This window comes from Gambusia affinis, linkage group LG06 (genome assembly GCF_019740435.1).
Source record: "Gambusia affinis linkage group LG06, SWU_Gaff_1.0, whole genome shotgun sequence".
NCBI classification, from domain to species: Eukaryota; Metazoa; Chordata; class Actinopteri; order Cyprinodontiformes; family Poeciliidae; genus Gambusia; species Gambusia affinis.
In genome coordinates, this window is record NC_057873.1 from 961,035 (window position 1) to 979,141 (window position 18,107).

At 45.0% G+C, this 18,107-nt stretch overlaps 1 protein-coding gene across 1 annotated transcript in view; it reads left to right on the plus strand.

Annotated features, from left to right (window-relative positions):
- dlc (deltaC) overlaps positions 1 to 18,107 on the plus strand; it is a 272,983-nt gene that overhangs the window by 241,450 nt on the left and 13,426 nt on the right. The gene's annotated exons all lie outside the window — the stretch shown is intronic.

Sequence of the window (18,107 nt, forward strand, 5' to 3'; positions counted from 1 at the left end):
GGATCTGTCCAAGCATGAGGCGTTTGGTTCTAGTTCTGGTTCTGGTTGCAGAGCAGAACCAGAACCAGAACCTGAGGGGTCTGGAAGGTTGATACAACAGCAGCAGATCTTTGATGTGTTGTGGTTCTGATCTGTTCAGTGATTTATAAACTAGCAGGATTTAAAGTTTATTCTCTGAGCTACAGGGATCCAGTGGAGGTTCTGGAGAACTGGGTTGATGGGCTCTAACTTCCTGGTTCTGGTCAGAACTCCAGCAGCAGCGTTCTGGATCAGCTGCAGCTGGAGGATTGATTTGTTGGACAGACTTGTGAAGACGCTGCTGCAGGAATCAATGTGACTAGATGAGTTTCTCTAGATCTCACTGAGACATTAGTCATCTAGATGTTCTTCAGCTGATAGAAGGCTGACTTTGTGACCGTCTTTATGTGGAGGTTCAGGTCAGAGGTCATGACTACTACCAGGTTTCGGGCTGATCGTTGGTTTTAGTTGTAATAACTGAAGCTGTACATTGACTCTAGATCTGTAGCTCTAGATTGTTCTAGATAATCATAACTTCAGTTTTGTTTCTGATCAGCTGGATAAAGTTTTGTCTCATCCACACATTTTTCTGTTCTCAGTGTTTGTTCAGTGACTGGATGGGGTCAAAGGTCACCTGGTGACATCATAACGTAGATCTGTGTCAGTGTAGTTTTGGTAGCTGATATTATTTCAGCTATAACCTGAGCCAGTGGGAGCATATAGATATTGAATCAGAGGATCCTAGGGTGGAACCTTGGGGAACCCCACATGTGACCTTTGACCTCTCTGATGAGAAGTCTCCAGTTGAAACAGAGAAATCCCTGTTCTTTATGTAAGATTCAAACCAGTTGAGTTCTGGACCGGAGAGTCCGACCCAACGCTCCAGTCGGTTCGGTGAAATGGTCAACATTGAGGTCCAACAGAACCAGAACCAGCACTGTGGTTCTCCCACAGTCCGTATTTATATGGATGTCATTGAACACTTTGACTAGGCCAGTCTCTGTGCTGTGGTAACCATGGAAACCAGACTGGACGGAGTCAAAGCTGCTGGTTTAGTTAGGAAACTATTTAACTGTTGAAGCTTTTTCAGTAACTTTACTGATGAACGGGAGGCCAGAGGTCAGAGGTCAGCCTGTCGTTCTGCAGTCGTGATTTTCTCAGTGGTTTGATAACTGCTGGTTTCAGAGCCTGATGAGAGCAAAGAGTTACTGTTTGGATCAGATCAGCAGCAACAGGCAGAACTTAAAGAAACGTTCTAGAGTTATAGATCTAGAACATCCAGACAGCAGCAACTGGAGCTTCACTGACTTTTTATTTCTTCCAGGGTTTTATAGTTAAGTGGCTGAAATTGGGTCATTTTTGCCCAACAGAACCACCAGGACCAAGCCAATGGTGGAGCCGGTTCTGATGGTTCCTTCATGGTCGCTACATTAAGTATCAACTTCCTTCATGCTGGTGAAGTTCACCAGACCCGGTCAGATCAGAACCAGATCAGAACCGGGATTTAAACCTGGTTCTGATCAAACCGTCTGGGCCGGGTCGAGAGGAGGTCCGTTTATCTCCCTCCTGACGAACTCTGGACAGTTTTTCTTCTTAATTCTCTTTAATTTGTCTCAAAGTTCCTGTTTGGTCCAAATAAAACCATCAGAACCAAAATTCCTCTGGACAGATTAGGGGGAGGCTGCCGGTCAGACCGGTCAGACCCAAACGTGTTGTGAGGGTCTGCTGGGAACGTCTGGCAGAATCCTTTTGGTTCTGATCCAAATGTCACGATGGTAGTTGAGGAACATGGAGAGATCGTAAATCTAGAAAGTTAAACATGCGAATTTGGAAAAGTCATTTTTAAACCAGCTGATTAAATCTTGAGAAAATTAACAGTTACATGAATCAGCTAGGATGGATCCAGGCTATGGAGATCCAGTAAGACCGGTTCAGTTCTGGACTAAAAGCCCAGTGGATCCTACACAATGTAAAGGTCCTGAACGGTGGAGCAGTCGGCCATTTCAGATGTTTCTGGTTCTTGGAGGTTCTGATTCCTGATCCGGCTTTTGCCTCACTTCCACTGTGCGGTCCGGGTCGGTGCGGTCCAGTTAGGGTCCGGCTTTATCAGGGGAACGTTTCACAAGGAACGACTGAGAGGGCAGAACGGGTTCAACTGTGCCGGTATCGGGCAGCCTAGAGCGCCCCCTTTTGATTGACACGACGACATCCAGACATGCCGGATTTCATCCTGGATTATTTCTGACTGGTCAACTGGAGAATCTAAAACCACTGATGATACCGACACCTGGGGGTTTGTTTCGACATGAATCCCCCAGCTGCAGGTGTAACCAGGTGTAATCTGAGTAACCAGGTGTAATCTGAGTAACCAGGTGTAATCTGAATAACCAGGTGTAATCTGTGTAACCAGGTGTAATCTGAGTAATCTGCGTAACCAGGTGTAATCTGTGTAACCAGGTGTAATCTGCGTAACCAGGTGTAATCTGCGTAACCAGGTGTAATCTGTGTAACCAGGTGTAATCTGCGTAACCAGGTGTAATCTGTGTAACCAGGTGTAATCTGAGTAATCTGCGTAACCAGGTGTAATCTGCGTAACCAGGTGTAATCTGAGTAATCAGGTGTAATCTGCATAACCAGGTGTAATCTGAATAACCAGGTGTAATCTGTGTAACCAGGTGTAATCTGAGTAATCTGCGTAACCAGGTGTAATCTGCGTAACCAGGTGTAATCTGTGTAACCAGGTGTAATCTGCGTAACCAGGTGTAATCTGAGTAACCAGGTGTAATCTGCGTAACCAGGTGTAATCTGTGTAACCAGGTGTAATCTGAGTAATCTGCGTAACCAGGTGTAATCTGCGTAACCAGGTGTAATCTGTGTAACCAGGTGTAATCTGCGTAACCAGGTGTAATCTGCGTAACCAGGTGTAATCTGAGTAATCAGGTGTAATCTGCGTAACCAGGTGTAATCTGAATAACCAGGTGTAATCTGTGTAACCAGGTGTAATCTGAGTAATCTGCGTAACCAGGTGTAATCTGTGTAACCAGGTGTAATCTGAGTAACCAGGTGTAATCTGCGTAACCAGGTGTAATCTGAGTAATCTGCGTAACCAGGTGTAATCTGTGTAACCAGGTGTAATCTGCGTAACCAGGTGTAATCTGAGTAATCTGCGTAACCAGGTGTAATCTGCGTAACCAGGTGTAATCTGTGTAACCAGGTGTAATCTATGTAACCAGGTGTAATCTGTGTAACCAGGTGTAATCTATGTAACCAGGTGTAATCTGTGTAACCAGGTGTAATCTGAGTAACCAGGTGTAATCTGCGTAACCAGGTGTAATCTGAGTAATCTGCGTAACCAGGTGTAATCTGTGTAACCAGGTGTAATCTGCGTAACCAGGTGTAATCTGAGTAATCTGAGTAACCAGGTGTAATCTGTGTAACCAGGTGTAATCTGCGTAACCAGGTGTAATCTGTGTAACCAGGTGTAATCTATGTAACCAGGTGTAATCTGAGTAATCTGCGTAACCAGGTGTAATCTGTGTAACCAGGTGTAATCTGCGTAACCAGGTGTAATCTGTGTAACCAGGTGTAATCTGCGTAACCAGGTGTAATCTGAGTAATCTGCGTAACCAGGTGTAATCTGTGTAACCAGGTGTAATCTGCGTAACCAGGTGTAATCTGCATAACCAGGTGTAATCTGTGTAACCAGGTGTAATCTGAGTAACCAGGTGTAATCTGTGTAACCAGGTGTAATCTGAGTAACCAGGTGTAATCTGCGTAACCAGGTGTAATCTGAGTAATCTGCGTAACCAGGTGTAATCTGTGTAACCAGGTGTAATCTGCGTAACCAGGTGTAATCTGCATAACCAGGTGTAATCTGTGTAACCAGGTGTAATCTGTGTAACCAGGTGTAATCTGCGTAACCAGGTGTAATCTGCATAACCAGGTGTAATCTGTGTAACCAGGTGTAATCTGTGTAACCAGGTGTAATCTGAGTATTCAGGTGTAATCTGCGTAACCAGGTGTAATCTGAGTAACCAGGTGTAATCTGCGTAACCAGGTGTAATCTGAGTAATCTGCGTAACCAGGTGTAATCTGTGTAACCAGGTGTAATCTGCGTAACCAGGTGTAATCTGCATAACCAGGTGTAATCTGTGTAACCAGGTGTAATCTGAGTAACCAGGTGTAATCTGTGTAACCAGGTGTAATCTGTGTAACCAGGTGTAATCTGCGTAACCAGGTGTAATCTGTGTAACCAGGTGTAATCTGCGTAACCAGGTGTAATCTGAGTAATCTGCGTAACCAGGTGTAATCTGTGTAACCAGGTGTAATCTGCGTAACCAGGTGTAATCTGCATAACCAGGTGTAATCTGTGTAACCAGGTGTAATCTGAGTAACCAGGTGTAATCTGTGTAACCAGGTGTAATCTGTGTAACCAGGTGTAATCTGTGTAACCAGGTGTAATCTGTGTAACCAGGTGTAATCTGCGTAACCAGGTGTAATCTGCGTAACCAGGTGTAATCTGCGTAACCAGGTGTAATCTATGTAACCAGGTGTAATCTGAGTAATCAGGTGTAATCTGCGTAACCAGGTGTAATCTGAGTAACCAGGTGTAATCTGCGTAACCAGGTGTAATCTGAGTAATCTGCGTAACCAGGTGTAATCTGCGTAACCAGGTGTAATCTGCGTAACCAGGTGTAATCTGAGTAACCAGGTGTAATCTGAGTAACCAGGTGTAATCTGAGTAATCTGCGTAACCAGGTGTAATCTGTGTAACCAGGTGTAATCTGAGTAACCAGGTGTAATCTGAGTAATCTGCGTAACCAGGTGTAATCTGCGTAACCAGGTGTAATCTGCGTAACCAGGTGTAATCTGAGTAACCAGGTGTAATCTGTGTAACCAGGTGTAATCTGTGTAACCAGGTGTAATCTGAGTAATCTGCGTAACCAGGTGTAATCTGCGTAACCAGGTGTAATCTGCGTAACCAGGTGTAATCTGAGTAACCAGGTGTAATCTGAGTAACCAGGTGTAATCTGCGTAACCAGGTGTAATCTGTGTAACCAGGTGTAATCTGAGTAATCTGCGTAACCAGGTGTAATCTGAGTAACCAGGTGTAATCTGCGCTCCCTCCTGTGTAATGATTGGCTGTGAAAGTGCTGCTACGTTTTGGATTTGACTATACCAGAAACGTTTAGTCGTCCTCTGCTAGAGTCAGAGCGAGGGGGGGTGAAATGTACCGAAGAGTGAGAATTGGGGACGGAGGGAATGGTGGGGGGGCTGGAAGGGTTAGCGCACTGTTAGCAGGGGGCGGGTCAAAGAAGCAAGGGGATCCAGGGGGGTGGGGGTCAGAGGTTGAAGGAGGGGTTGTTGTGGGGTGGGGGGGTCGCGTAGTGCCAGGAGGGGGAGGAGGTCTGACATTGGAGACGCCTGTAAATGTCGTTTCTTTTTGTGCTATTTTGATCAGTCTTGAAATCCACGAGCAGAAAACTTTATTCCACAGATTTATTGTATTTTACAGTTCATACATTCAACACTCAATGTGTATTTTAGGGCTAAATTAAATATTTGTTGTTAACAAATATTGTAGTAATCCAGTAATCTATCAATTATTTTTACAATTAATCAAATTATCAGATAACAAAGGAACTAAAATAAAACATTGGTAAATCTAACAAACAGCAGGTTTACTGTCACTTATCAACATCATTCATATTTTTCAGATTTGAGCTGTTTAGAGAATTAACCTGTAACAAAGTTAACCTAAAGAAACGTTATACAATAATCTGAGATTATATTCAGTTTCATAATAAAGAGTCAGCCTCACAAATAAGCTTATAAAAAGTGTCCTATAAAAAGTGTCTGTATTCCAGCTCTGGGTTTGTTTATTCATCTCCAGTCACTTCAATAGATGAACTCTGACCTTGTCCAGACATTTATAGCTCTATGTTCATGTTAGCGACGGGATTTGACTCCTTTGTTCGTCACAGAAACATCAACCAGCGACGCGCCGCCACAACGTTCTCCGCCACCCGTTTGTTGAGACCAGGATGATATGAAATAACTTTTCCTGTTCGTCCGTAAAGCTACAGTTACTTTAATCATCTAATGCTCAGTCCATCAGCTCACCTGTATAAATACACCTGCAGCTCTGGAGGAGAAAAGCTGCCGTACTCCCGGCAGCGCGCCAGTCATTTTAAAGATGCTTATTGGTCCCCGAGAAACAACAAAGACCAAGAAATGATCATCAGTCAATAAAATCCTCCTGGCCGAACATGAAAACTGTTCAATTTCGGCCATAACATAACTTGAACTTGAACTGTTAGCTATTATGCTAACACTGTGTTAGCATAACAGTTAGCTTCGTCAACAACTCAGGCGGACGTGAGAGCTCAGCTCAGTTCCAGTGATAGCACGGTGCGCTAAATAATAAATCATAACTTAACGAGGCAGGTAGATTTTCCTCAAGCAGTTTTAATAATCGAGGAACTGGAATCACTCGAGGAATCGTTTCACCTTTAGTATTTCATTTTTAGTGCATTTACAAGAAATAACAATGAAAAATCTGGGCGAAGTGAAATATTTCAATTTCTTTTGTGTTACAAATGTAATAGCTAAAAAAGTTAAAGTATTTTGACTGCAAAAATAGAAAATTTTGCTTGTCATCTTCATAAAGAGACCAAGCTTCTGCATGTTCTCCAAATTTCATTTGGGTTTTCCTTTTCAGCCATTTTTGGTGATTTGGGGGTGGGGGGTTGAAGATGTGTAAATACTTTTCTCCTAACGATTGAAATCATCTGGAAACTACTTCCTGTTTTCCTTCACGTGTTTTATGATCTAATAGAGGCGTCTTTAAATGGTGGCCCCTTTATTATCTATATATTTTATCCATCCATCCATTTTCTTCCACCATTTTCCCGTTGGGGTGCTGCTGCCTCCAGCACACACACACACACACACAGACTCACACACACTCACACACACACACAGACTCACACACACCCACACAGCTAAGGAGAATATATACAGACCAGTTAACATGTCATGTTTCAGGACATGACATGTCCAGGAAACCGGAGAACCGGAGAGACCCGGGCCGGGAATCGAACCCAGGACCTTCTTGCTGCCAACTGTTCCACTGTGCAGCCATGTATTTTCTTAACCTTCATAAATTTCTTTAAAAATTGATTGTGATTCTCGCTGGTTTGATCCAGCAGGTCTGAAAGGTAAAACTGAGATTTAACTGGGTTTGTCCTGATATTTACCATCCAAACTGGGATTGATTTGTAATGAGTGTGATGGCTTTAAAGTTGATGTGAATGTGCTGGATGGAAAACCCGGAGATGTATTCCAGCTGTGGTGGTTGGTGACGTTCTAACTGGTTGTAGGAAATCATCCAGTCAGGGTGGATTTCTCTTTGTTTCAGTTGATTAGCATGTTTACTTCTAGAAGTGATGAGATCCTAAATGAGACATAAACCATCTGAAATGCAAAACATTCTTGCTTTTCCCTGTGAGTTGTTTATCAGTGGCGGCCATGTTGAATTCATTCTGAGCACTTTAAACATTCCTGGTGAAAATTCAGACTCTGTTCTGTTAGACTGTCCAGACCTGGGACACACAAAGACCCATTAGTGGTTTAGATGATGGCTGTCCTTCTGTTAGAGCAGCTAGCCCAGCAGCTAGCCCAGCAGCTAACCCAGCAGCTAACACAGCAGCTAACCCAGCAGCTAAACCAGCAGCTAAACCAGCAGCTAACCCATCAGCTAACACAGCAGCTAGCCCATCAGCTAACCCATCACCTAGCCCAGCAGCTAACCCATCACCTAGCCCAGCAGCTAGCCCAGCAGCTAACCCAGCAGCTAACACAGCAGCTAACCCAGCAGCTAAACCAGCAGCTAGCCCATCAGCTAACCCATCACCTAACCCAGCAGCTAAACCAGCAGCTAACCCATCAGCTAACACAGCAGCTAGCCCATCAGCTAACCCATCACCTAGCCCAGCAGCTAACCCATCAGCTAACACGGCAGCTAGCCCAGCAGCTAACCCATCAGCTAACACAGCAGCTAGCCCAGCAGCTAACCCATCAGCTAACACAGCAGCTAGCCCATCAGCTAACCCATCACCTAGCCCAGCAGCTAACCCATCACCTAGCCCAGCAGCTAGCCCAGCAGCTAACCCAGCAGCTAACACAGCAGCTAACCCAGCAGCTAAACCAGCAGCTAGCCCATCAGCTAACCCATCACCTAACCCAGCAGCTAAACCAGCAGCTAACCCATCAGCTAACACAGCAGCTAGCCCATCAGCTAACCCATCACCTAGCCCAGCAGCTAACCCATCAGCTAACACGGCAGCTAGCCCAGCAGCTAACCCATCAGCTAACACAGCAGCTAGCCCATCAGCTAACCCATCACCTAGCCCAGCAGCTAACCCATCAGCTAACACGGCAGCTAGCCCAGCAGCTAACCCATCAGCTAACACAGCAGCTAGCCCAGCAGCTAACCCATCAGCTAACCCATCAGCTAGCCCATCAGCTAACCCAGCAGCTAACACAGCAGCTAAACCAGCAGCTAGCCCATCAGCTAACCCATCACCTAACCCAGCAGCTAAACCAGCAGCTAACCCATCAGCTAACACAGCAGCTAGCCCATCAGCTAACCCATCACCTAGCCCAGCAGCTAACCCATCAGCTAACACGGCAGCTAGCCCAGCAGCTAACCCATCAGCTAACACAGCAGCTAGCCCAGCAGCTAGCCCATCAGCTAACCCATCACCTAGCCCAGCAGCTAACCCATCAGCTAACCCAGCAGCTAAACCAGCAGCTAACCCATCAGCTAACACAGCAGCTAGCCCATCAGCTAACACAGCAGCTAGCCCATCAGCTAACCCATCACCTAGCCCAGCAGGAACTTTGTACTGAAAGGAAACTAAGGATATTTCTTTACATTTTAAAGAAATAAATATCCAAGGTTGCTGTGAAATTATACAGATAACTTCCTGTAGCATAGCTAGCCTGTGGAGAGCTATGCTAAAGGGCTAATGCTAGCATAGCATGGTGTAGCGCTCCATAGGCTAGCTATGTGTCTGCATGATCTGTCCTGGAGACACGATCCACACCATCAGCTCATTTATGAAAGAAATGAAATGAATCATATCCTCCCAATACTTTTAATGTAACATGTTATATACATTATTAAAATGTATATAACAATTATTAAATGCATATTATTAAAATATATATCTATAAAATGTAACATAAATATTGATATTAATTAAATATTACTTTCTATAAAAGAACCTATTTTCCTTAGATAGTGTTATAATCCTCTAAATGAATAATTGTCTTGATTTATTATTTTATTTTATTTTATTTTATTTTACTTTTTGTTCAGATGTTCCAGTGCAGGTCACATCATACATATAATATATTTTACTAACTGTTTGTACAACTTCACATATTGTTTGTCTTTAGTCTAGAAAAAAACACCAGGGAGAATCTCCTATTTATCGATCAGAATCTCCATCAGCTGTGGTTTGAATTGGATGTTTGAATTGGGGACCATTTTTCTAAGAAGATGTTTCTTTCCATCTGAAGTTTTGCAGTAATTTGTTCCATATGATAAACCTCCCTGACTCTGTTCATCCACTGAGAGACTGTTGAGTCTGAGGCTTCAGCCATGAGAGAACAAGTTGAATCTTTACTGTGATCTTGAATTTTATTCTGGAATATTATAAAAAATGGAAAGACAAAAATAAAAATAAATTATTCTACACTAATAAAAACATCTTGCAAGAGTGTTTGAACTTAGTCTCTGCGTATTATAACTTCTGGGAAACCGTTGGCTTGATGGTGGCTCCGCCCCCATGCAGACGTGGAGCAATTCTCCTCCAATCACTCCACAGCAACTGACCAACCAGCGGCGGCAACTTGTCAGAAGGCTGAGTCCTTATCTAGAAGAACTGACTGTCAGTGTTTATCAGAGCCAACAGAACGAAGGGAACCGGTTTAAATTTACCATCTTTTATCATAAGGACTCTTATTAATAGTCAAATCAAACCCTGTAGCTGTTGATTAGTTAATTAAATAAACACAAGTTAATTAAAAAACAGAACAAATATGATAATATGACTCTAAGCACATGATGTCACCGTGTCCCCCACCATGGACGTCCAAATCTGTCCTGTGCAGAAAGCCGGTCAGAATGTGGACAGGTGATTCCTAATGTTCAGATTCAGATTCATTTTATTTGTATCCCAAATTGGACAATTGGTGTTGCAGCAAGTATAAAAACTAAAAGACAAAGTATCAAAGATTTTAAAAAATACCAAAAGCAGATAAAATAGAAATTATAAAATATTATAAATATTGATAAATATTTAATATTATAAAATAATATTAAAATATTATTAAAATAGAAACACATAAAGAGAAGAAACAGCAGTTGGTCATTTCTGACCAACAGGTGCTACCCTGGACCAGTAAGGAGAGATGTTGCTATGGGAACCAGGACAGTTTGAACCTGTTGCTGTTTAGAGCAGGAAGTCTGAGGCTGATGCCAGAAACTGGAGCTCAGCATGTAAAGGATGAGAAATATCAGTAATAATGTCTTTAGTTTTCCTAATGATTTGATTTTTACACAGTTCTGTAACTGAGCGTTGATCAACCTCTAAGATCTTATTGATATTATGTTTTATTCAACACAGATTCAATACATGATCTATAAAATAGGATCATCAATAACTTATCAACTAGAAACTTTATGAGCCTCTTTAGACAAAATGATCTTTTTTGTAGGTTTTCTGAATGGCAGGTAAATTTTAACTTATTATCCAAAATAGTCCCAAGATATTTATGTTTTTCTGCTGTCTGACCTTTAATCTCTGTTAGATTTGTTTTAGATCTAAACTCAAAGCTCACGTCTTTTAATGAAAGAAAAGCTTCATCCGTCCACAGATTGATGGGCATCATGTCCTTCATCATGTTGGAGGCTGACGGTCACTGAAAACAAGTTCAACATGAAGCTGTTATCAGTGAAGAACAGGAAGAGCCTTCAGGTAGACGACGACGTCTCACTCTGACTTCCTGTTTCTGGATGCTAGAAATCAAGAATCCACTTCACTTTAAAATCCAGATGAAAGTTATTAACAAGTTTATCCATCTGATCTGATTGATCTGATTGATCTGATTGATCTGATTGATCTGATTGATCTGATTGATCCTGGAGTCTGTGGGGCTTTTAAAACCTTACAGCGTTTAAAACATTCAGCTACAGAGGGAAGATCAAAGCAAAATGACGTTTGTTTTTCAGATTTAAAATCTCATCACTAAAACCGGGCCCAGTCTGTGGTAGGGAAACACAGACTGTAATTCATCCAATGAGGAGAAACACAGACTGGGCCCAGTCTATGGACCCAGTCTGTGGGGCCAGTCTGAGGGCCCAGTCTGTGGGGCCCAGTTTGTGGGGCCCAGTATGTGGGGCCAGTCTGAGGGCCCAGTCCGTGGGGCCCAGTTTGTGGGCCCAGTCTGTGGGGCCAGTCTGAGGGCCCAGTTTGTGGGGCCCAGTCTGCGGGGCCCAGTCTGAGGGCCCAATTTGTGGGGCCCAGTTTGTGGTCCCAGTCTGAGGGCCCAATTTGTGGGGCCCAGTTTGTGGGCCCAGTCTGTGGGGCCAGTTTGTGGGCCCAGTGTAAGGGCCCAGTGTGTGGGGCCCAGTCTGTGGGGCCAGTTTGTGGGCCCAGTCTGAGGGCCCAATTTGTGGGGCCCAGTCTGTGGGGCCAGTTTGTGGGCCCAGTTTGTGGGGCCCAGTCTGTGGGGCCAGTCTGAGGGCCCAGTCTGTGGGGCCCAGTCTGAGGGCCCAGTGTAAGGGCCCAGTGTGTGGGGCCCAGTCTGTGGGGCCAGTCTGAGGGTCCAGTTTGTGGGGCCAGTCTGAGGGCCCAGTTTGTGGGCCCAGTCTGAGGGCCCAATTTGTGGGGCCCAGTCTGTGGGGCCCAGTTTGTGGGCCCAGTCTGAGGGCCTAGTCTGTGGGGCCCAGTCTGAGGGCCCAGTTTGTGGGCCCAGTGTAAGGGCCCAGTTTGTGGGGCCCAGTCTGAGGGCCCAGTTTGTGGGCCCAGTGTAAGGGCCCAGTTTGTGGGGCCCAGTCTGTGGGGCCAGTTTGTGGGCCCAGTCTGTGGGGCCAGTTTGTGGGGCCCAGTGTAAGGGCCCAGTTTGTGGGGCCCAGTTTGTGGGCCCAGTCTGTGGGGCCCCGTCTGAGGGCCCAGTCTGAGGGCCCAGTGTAAGGGCCCAGTTTGTGGGGGCCAGTCTGAGGGCCCAGTCTGTGGGGCCCAGTCTGAGGGCCCAGTCTGTGGTAGGGAAGGTCTTTCTCCAGCTTTCCCTTGTAATTCAGTTTTATTTCATTCTTTTCCTTCTTTCCTCTTTTTGTTCAAAACGTTTTTCAGTGATTTTGACATCCAGGGTTTATCAGGAAATATTTTTTCTTTGGAGTCTCAGTGTTGACAGAAAGTCACAGTTACTGATAACACCAGAACCTCAACATGTCCCGGTCTGTTACATCAGAGCAAACCTGCAGGTTTGGACTCACCAGTCCAGGTGGTGACCTGTCTCTGATGGTTTTACTGGTTTTCAGGGCAGAAAGATAAACTGATAAAAGTTGCTCATAATTATGGTTCAGCTCCAACAGTGGAGGCAGAGGGACGGATTCAGATGCTGCTTTGACAGAACCAGAACGGGTCCAGGGTTCTGTTGGTCCTGGTGACGTATTGATAAAAGTCTTTATGAGTCCTTATTAATGAACGATGTTTAAAATCATCAGGAGACGTAAACTGCAGCTTCTGTCACTTTTAATAATCAACGGTTTCTCCTCATTGGATGAATTAATATTCATTCAACGATAAATATCTGGGGAAATTCCCAACGGTCTCTCTGACCATAACCAGTGTTCATTAACACACACACACACACGCACACACACACACACACACACCCTCCTTGTGATTTACCAGTAACTCCAGCATCCCAGTCCAGGCCTACTGGCCAGATCCATCAATAGTCTCGTCCATGTTTGAGTCGCCAATAAACGCGTCTCTGAATTCGTGTCGACTTTGTACCCGCGCTTGCAGCTCATCCAGTTTGTTGCAGAGATCAAACATTAGAAAGAAAGATGGACGGCAGTGGGATGAGAGAAACCGACTGTCTCCACAGGAAACCTCCACGTTTACACGCTTCCCTGTTTTAATGTGGCTTTTATTTAGCTGATTTCACAGTAAAATGGTCACAATGTCGGCTGCACAGACAGACAGACAGACAGACCAGGGTCAAAACCAAGCTTGTCTTTTTATTTTAACGAGGAAAGATGGCCGACAGTCATAACGACTGGCTGCTGTTGGTGTAACCGAGGATTTAACTTCATACAAGCTAAGAAGAGAAACGTTCATGTACTTTATAAGTAAATATGATTAGAAAGATACCAAATATAGCATTATGGAGAAGATAGCGTCTAACCATCAGTAACCATGGAAACAATGCCACACCGTCATGTAGCCTAGCATGTATGGGAAAAACCTATGAGGGTCTTCTGTAGGTTTTTAAAGCTGCTGCAGTTTAAAGGGAAACGCCGTTTATGACACAGTGACATAAATCCTGTGGGGAATTCAGGAGAAGTCGGTAATTTGATCAAGTGGTCAGCAGGGAGGAGGTTCTGGTCGGTTCCTGAGCTAGCTGTTTTCCTGTTAATCCCTCCGTCCAGGAGCCCAGCCAGGTGTGTGACCTTCACAGAGAAATGAACTCGACTCCAGCAGGTAGAAACCATGAACACACCGACAAAAACAAGCTCAGCTGCTCAGTTCGATACTCCTGATCCTCACTTCCTGTCTACATCATGGCGCTTTGAGTGATGAAGTGATGAAGTGATGAAGTGATGAAATGATGCAAAGCCTCAATACTTGGGTATGAATGTTGTTTTAACCTAAACAGTGTGATATTATCTGCAGGTCATCTGGCCATTGGCTCAAGGTTTCATGCTGACGGGTCAGTCTGATTAAAATAACAACACTAATGTGTGTGTTGATACTGTAGCGGAAAAGATCCGTCATCCTCAGTAAAATGTGAAAACTTCAGTCCAACAATCATGTTGCTCAGTTTGAGTCTCATAAAGATGAAACTCCTGGTCTGAATGAATCTATTTATTGTCCCTAAAGAGAAACCAGGGCTGATCAGACAGTTTGATTATTGATCAGGTGTGGAGACAATCACAGGTCCATCAGTAGCTGCATCCAGGTGAGCCGCTACCTGAGGAGAACATGGAGCCATTGATCAGAGATCAGATTGATCAGATTGATCTGCTGGTTTATCAGCGTTTAGATTCATCCAGACTGATCATCCTGGAGCTCTGAGCAGAACTTACAGCTGGACCGGTACCGGTACTGGTACCGGTACCGGTCCAGCTGTGGCCGCCCGCTCTGTGAAATCATCTGGACTCTGTAAATGTAACTTCATCCTGGATAAAGATTTAAATCCCGGCTGAACTCTCTGCTGCTCTGGAAGATCTTTATGGTTTATTTGGAGATTTATCTTCATTTTTGATTTTTGTGACTTTATGTTCCCTGAAAGCAACTTATAAATAAAATAAAGAATTATTAGTATTATAAATACTTATTCTGCTACAAACAAGGACGTTGCCATGGTTACGGCTTCACGTGGCGACAGACCTCCAGGTTTCTATACTGATCTATATTAATATGTATTTATGGAGGCGACCAGCTGCTGTTTCCTGTAAATTGTGAAAGTTGCAGGTTCTGATCGCAGCTCAGCTTCATTCATCTGGACTTTTGTTTTTTCTAAATTTGTCCTATTCCAAGTTTCAGTGTGAAAACTGCAAACTTTCTGCATGAGGCCCCTGGTTGGTAATGAGGAGCCGATTCCTTATTATTAAATAGTTAATAAATACTTTATAAAATAGATAAGTGTCTCCATTAGATGAAAACAAAATAAATAAATATTTATATAAAATATTAATTGTACTTATGAATTAGATTTTTTTCACAATTGTTTCATTTTGTAAAGTTAATTTCAGGAGCTTTCATTTATTTTATTTCTGTTTCATCTGACAGTCGGTGAGTTCATATCAGTTTTTCACTGACTAGTTCTGTTTGGTCCAGACAGCATCACATCATCAGTCACTTCCTCAATAATCAATAATCGAACACCTTGCTATTCAAATCCACTAGTCAGACTACTTACTGAAATCACTGTTTCTCTCTTATTTTGTAATTTGGTTGTATTTGCTCTTCCTGTCGCCTGATCACAACAGAAACATGAACAATGGAAACCAGATCAGGATCAGAAACTGTTTGAGTTTCTGTTGCCAACTTCAGTTCTTTAATCTGCTCTGGGCTTTTATTTTTTTGAAGTTGTTTGCCGATGTAAAAGTTGCGGGTTGCGTCTTTTTGGGTTGTTGTTGAAGGTGAAGTTGCTCCTTTAGGCTTGGAAACAATCAGAGGCTCATAATGTGTCTGACCTGCAGGTAGTTCTGGTCAGGCCTTCCAGGTCCATCATTCCCCGGATGATCCGTCCCGCCGTGTCTTTGTTAATATATTTGCTGTGAACGACGTCGAGCTTCACGTTGAGCTCCAGAAAACTGCAAACATGGAGACAAATATGAGCAGCAATAAACGTGAAAACAGCCACGAATGAACGAGTCGGTAAAGTTGTGCAACTAAACGCCGTTATAATCAGTAATATTAAGAAAAGTGTCAGTAATCTGAGCTGTGGAGCAGCAGGAGGAACGCTGAGCTCTGATCTGAGGTGAATGTTAGGAGAATCTGAAACCTTTGGATGTTAAAAGTTTTCTGTGATTTGGGTCCTGATTCCTCATGTTGTTTGATATCATTTCATTTGATCCTGTTATTGTTTAAAGTTTTTCGCTAAATGTTGGTTTTGATATAAAACTTAGGGTAGCTGCCATTCTAAGATGAAGATTTTCCATAAATCCAGATTATTTCATTATAATTAGGTGGTAAATATATAACACTTTGGCTGAAATAAAACTCTACGGTTCTGTTTTCTACCAGGAGGTCCGACCCGAACCGCTGCAGCCTGGAAGCTCCGATGTTTGATCATTATGAGGAATTCTGCATTAAACCAGATTAATTTACTGCAGAGCTTCATGATCTGTGTGTGTGTGTGTGTGCGTGTGTACGTGTGTGCGTGTGTGCGTGTGTGTGTTTGTGTGTTTGTGTGTGTTTGTGTGTGTTTGTGTGTGCGTGTGTTTGTGTGTGTTTGTGTGTGTGTGTGCGTGTGGGTGCGTGTGTGGGTGTGTGTGTGTGTGTGTGCGTGTGGGTGCGTGTGTGTGTGTGTGCGTGTGGGTGCGTGTGTGTGCATGTGTGTGTGTGTGTGTGTGTGTGTGTGGGGTCAGCAGAGCGCGGGGGTTCAACAGGTTGTTGCCTCATCCAGGATCAGACGCTGCGGTTGGAACCGCTGCAGGGTGTTGATGCTCTGGATTCCAGGTTTTCAGGTTTTCAGGTTTTCTGTTGCTTTACTGAGCTCACAGCAGGATGAAGGTAGCAGAACCAAACTTTCTCTGCTGATCCGCTGAAGCTCGACGGGCCGGCCCGGCGGTGCTGCTCATTTCCTTTGACTACCAAGGTCCATGACTGGAGCTGTGATGTTTGATAATGGTTGAAGTAGAAAACAAACCTGCAGAATCTTGTTGAGAAAGTTCCCATGGTGGATCAGACGCTAGTAGGTTCTGACTCGGCTGCAGATAAACAGAACCGCTTTAGGTAAACTTTCTGCTGGCCAGTTCCTCAATGTTCAGCTGCGGATCGGACCGGTGTCGAATCGGACCGGTGTGAGATCGGACCGGTGCTGGAGCGGACCGGTGCTGGAGCGGACCGCTGCGGATCGGGCCGGTGTCGAATCGGACCGGTGTGAGATCGGACCGGTGTGAGATCGGACCGGTGCTGAATCGGGCCGGTGCTGAATCGGGCCGGTGTCGGATCGGACCGGTGTCGGATCGGACCGGTGCTGGAGCGGACCGCTGCGGATCGGGCCGGTGTCGGATCGGACCGGTGTCGGATCGGACCGGTGCTGAATCGGGCTGGTGTCGGATCGGGCTGGTGTCGGATCAGACCGGTGTCGGATCGGACCGGTGTTGGATCGGGCCGGTGCTGGATCAGACCGGTGTGAGATCGGACCGGTGCTGGATCGGGCCGGTGTCGGATCGGACCGGTGTGAGATCGGACCGGTGTCGGATCGGACCGGTGTCGGATCGGACCGGTGCTGGATCGGGCCGGTGTGAGATCGGACCGGTGTTGGATCGGGCCGGTGCTGGATCAGACCGGTGTGAGATCGGACCGGTGTGAGATCAGACCGGTGTGAGATCGGGCCGGTGTCGGATCGGACCGGTCCGTCATTAGCTGCCTCGGCGCTCTGCAGATACAGGCAACATGCAGCTGAAGTTCTGCTGAAGTACGGTGGCCTGCGGGAGTCAGCGTGTTGCAGCCGCTGCAGCTTCACGGTTTCTGGACGAGCTCCAAAGCAAACATCATGTTTTCTTGGCCTTCTTCCCAGTTTCCCTGCAGGATCTCAATACTTGGTGCTGACGTCGTTTATCACACTCAGGGCCATCAGCTAAAACAACAAACTGGCTCCAGATTGTAATTTCTGCTCCGTTTTGTTCTGCTGTTGTGGATCAGGAGTGTTTTCACCTGAACTCTGAGGGTTTCCAGATGTTGCAGCAGGACAGATTGACAGGATTCCTCCTCCTGACTTGCTCCGGGTTTTCAGCAGAAGCTTCTTGTCTAGGAGGAAGCTGGTGCCTGCAGCCGGGTTGAGGTGGTTTGTGTTTCTCTCCAGGTGGTTTAGAGGTGGAGGACTTCTCTCCCAGCATGCACCAGACCAGGAAAGTGTTGCACACTGAGATGCTTGATGTTTCAGCTCCCGTTGAAGTGTGGTTGTGCGGAGTAGTTAAGGGTTGTTGCTGTCTTACTGACTGTCAGCTGCTCTGGCCTGAACAGTCAGCAGGTTGAGGTTTATTCTTTCTGAGCTGAAGGGACTGATGCTAAGGCGCTAACTGCTAACAGCTGTTGCTACCGCTAGCTACA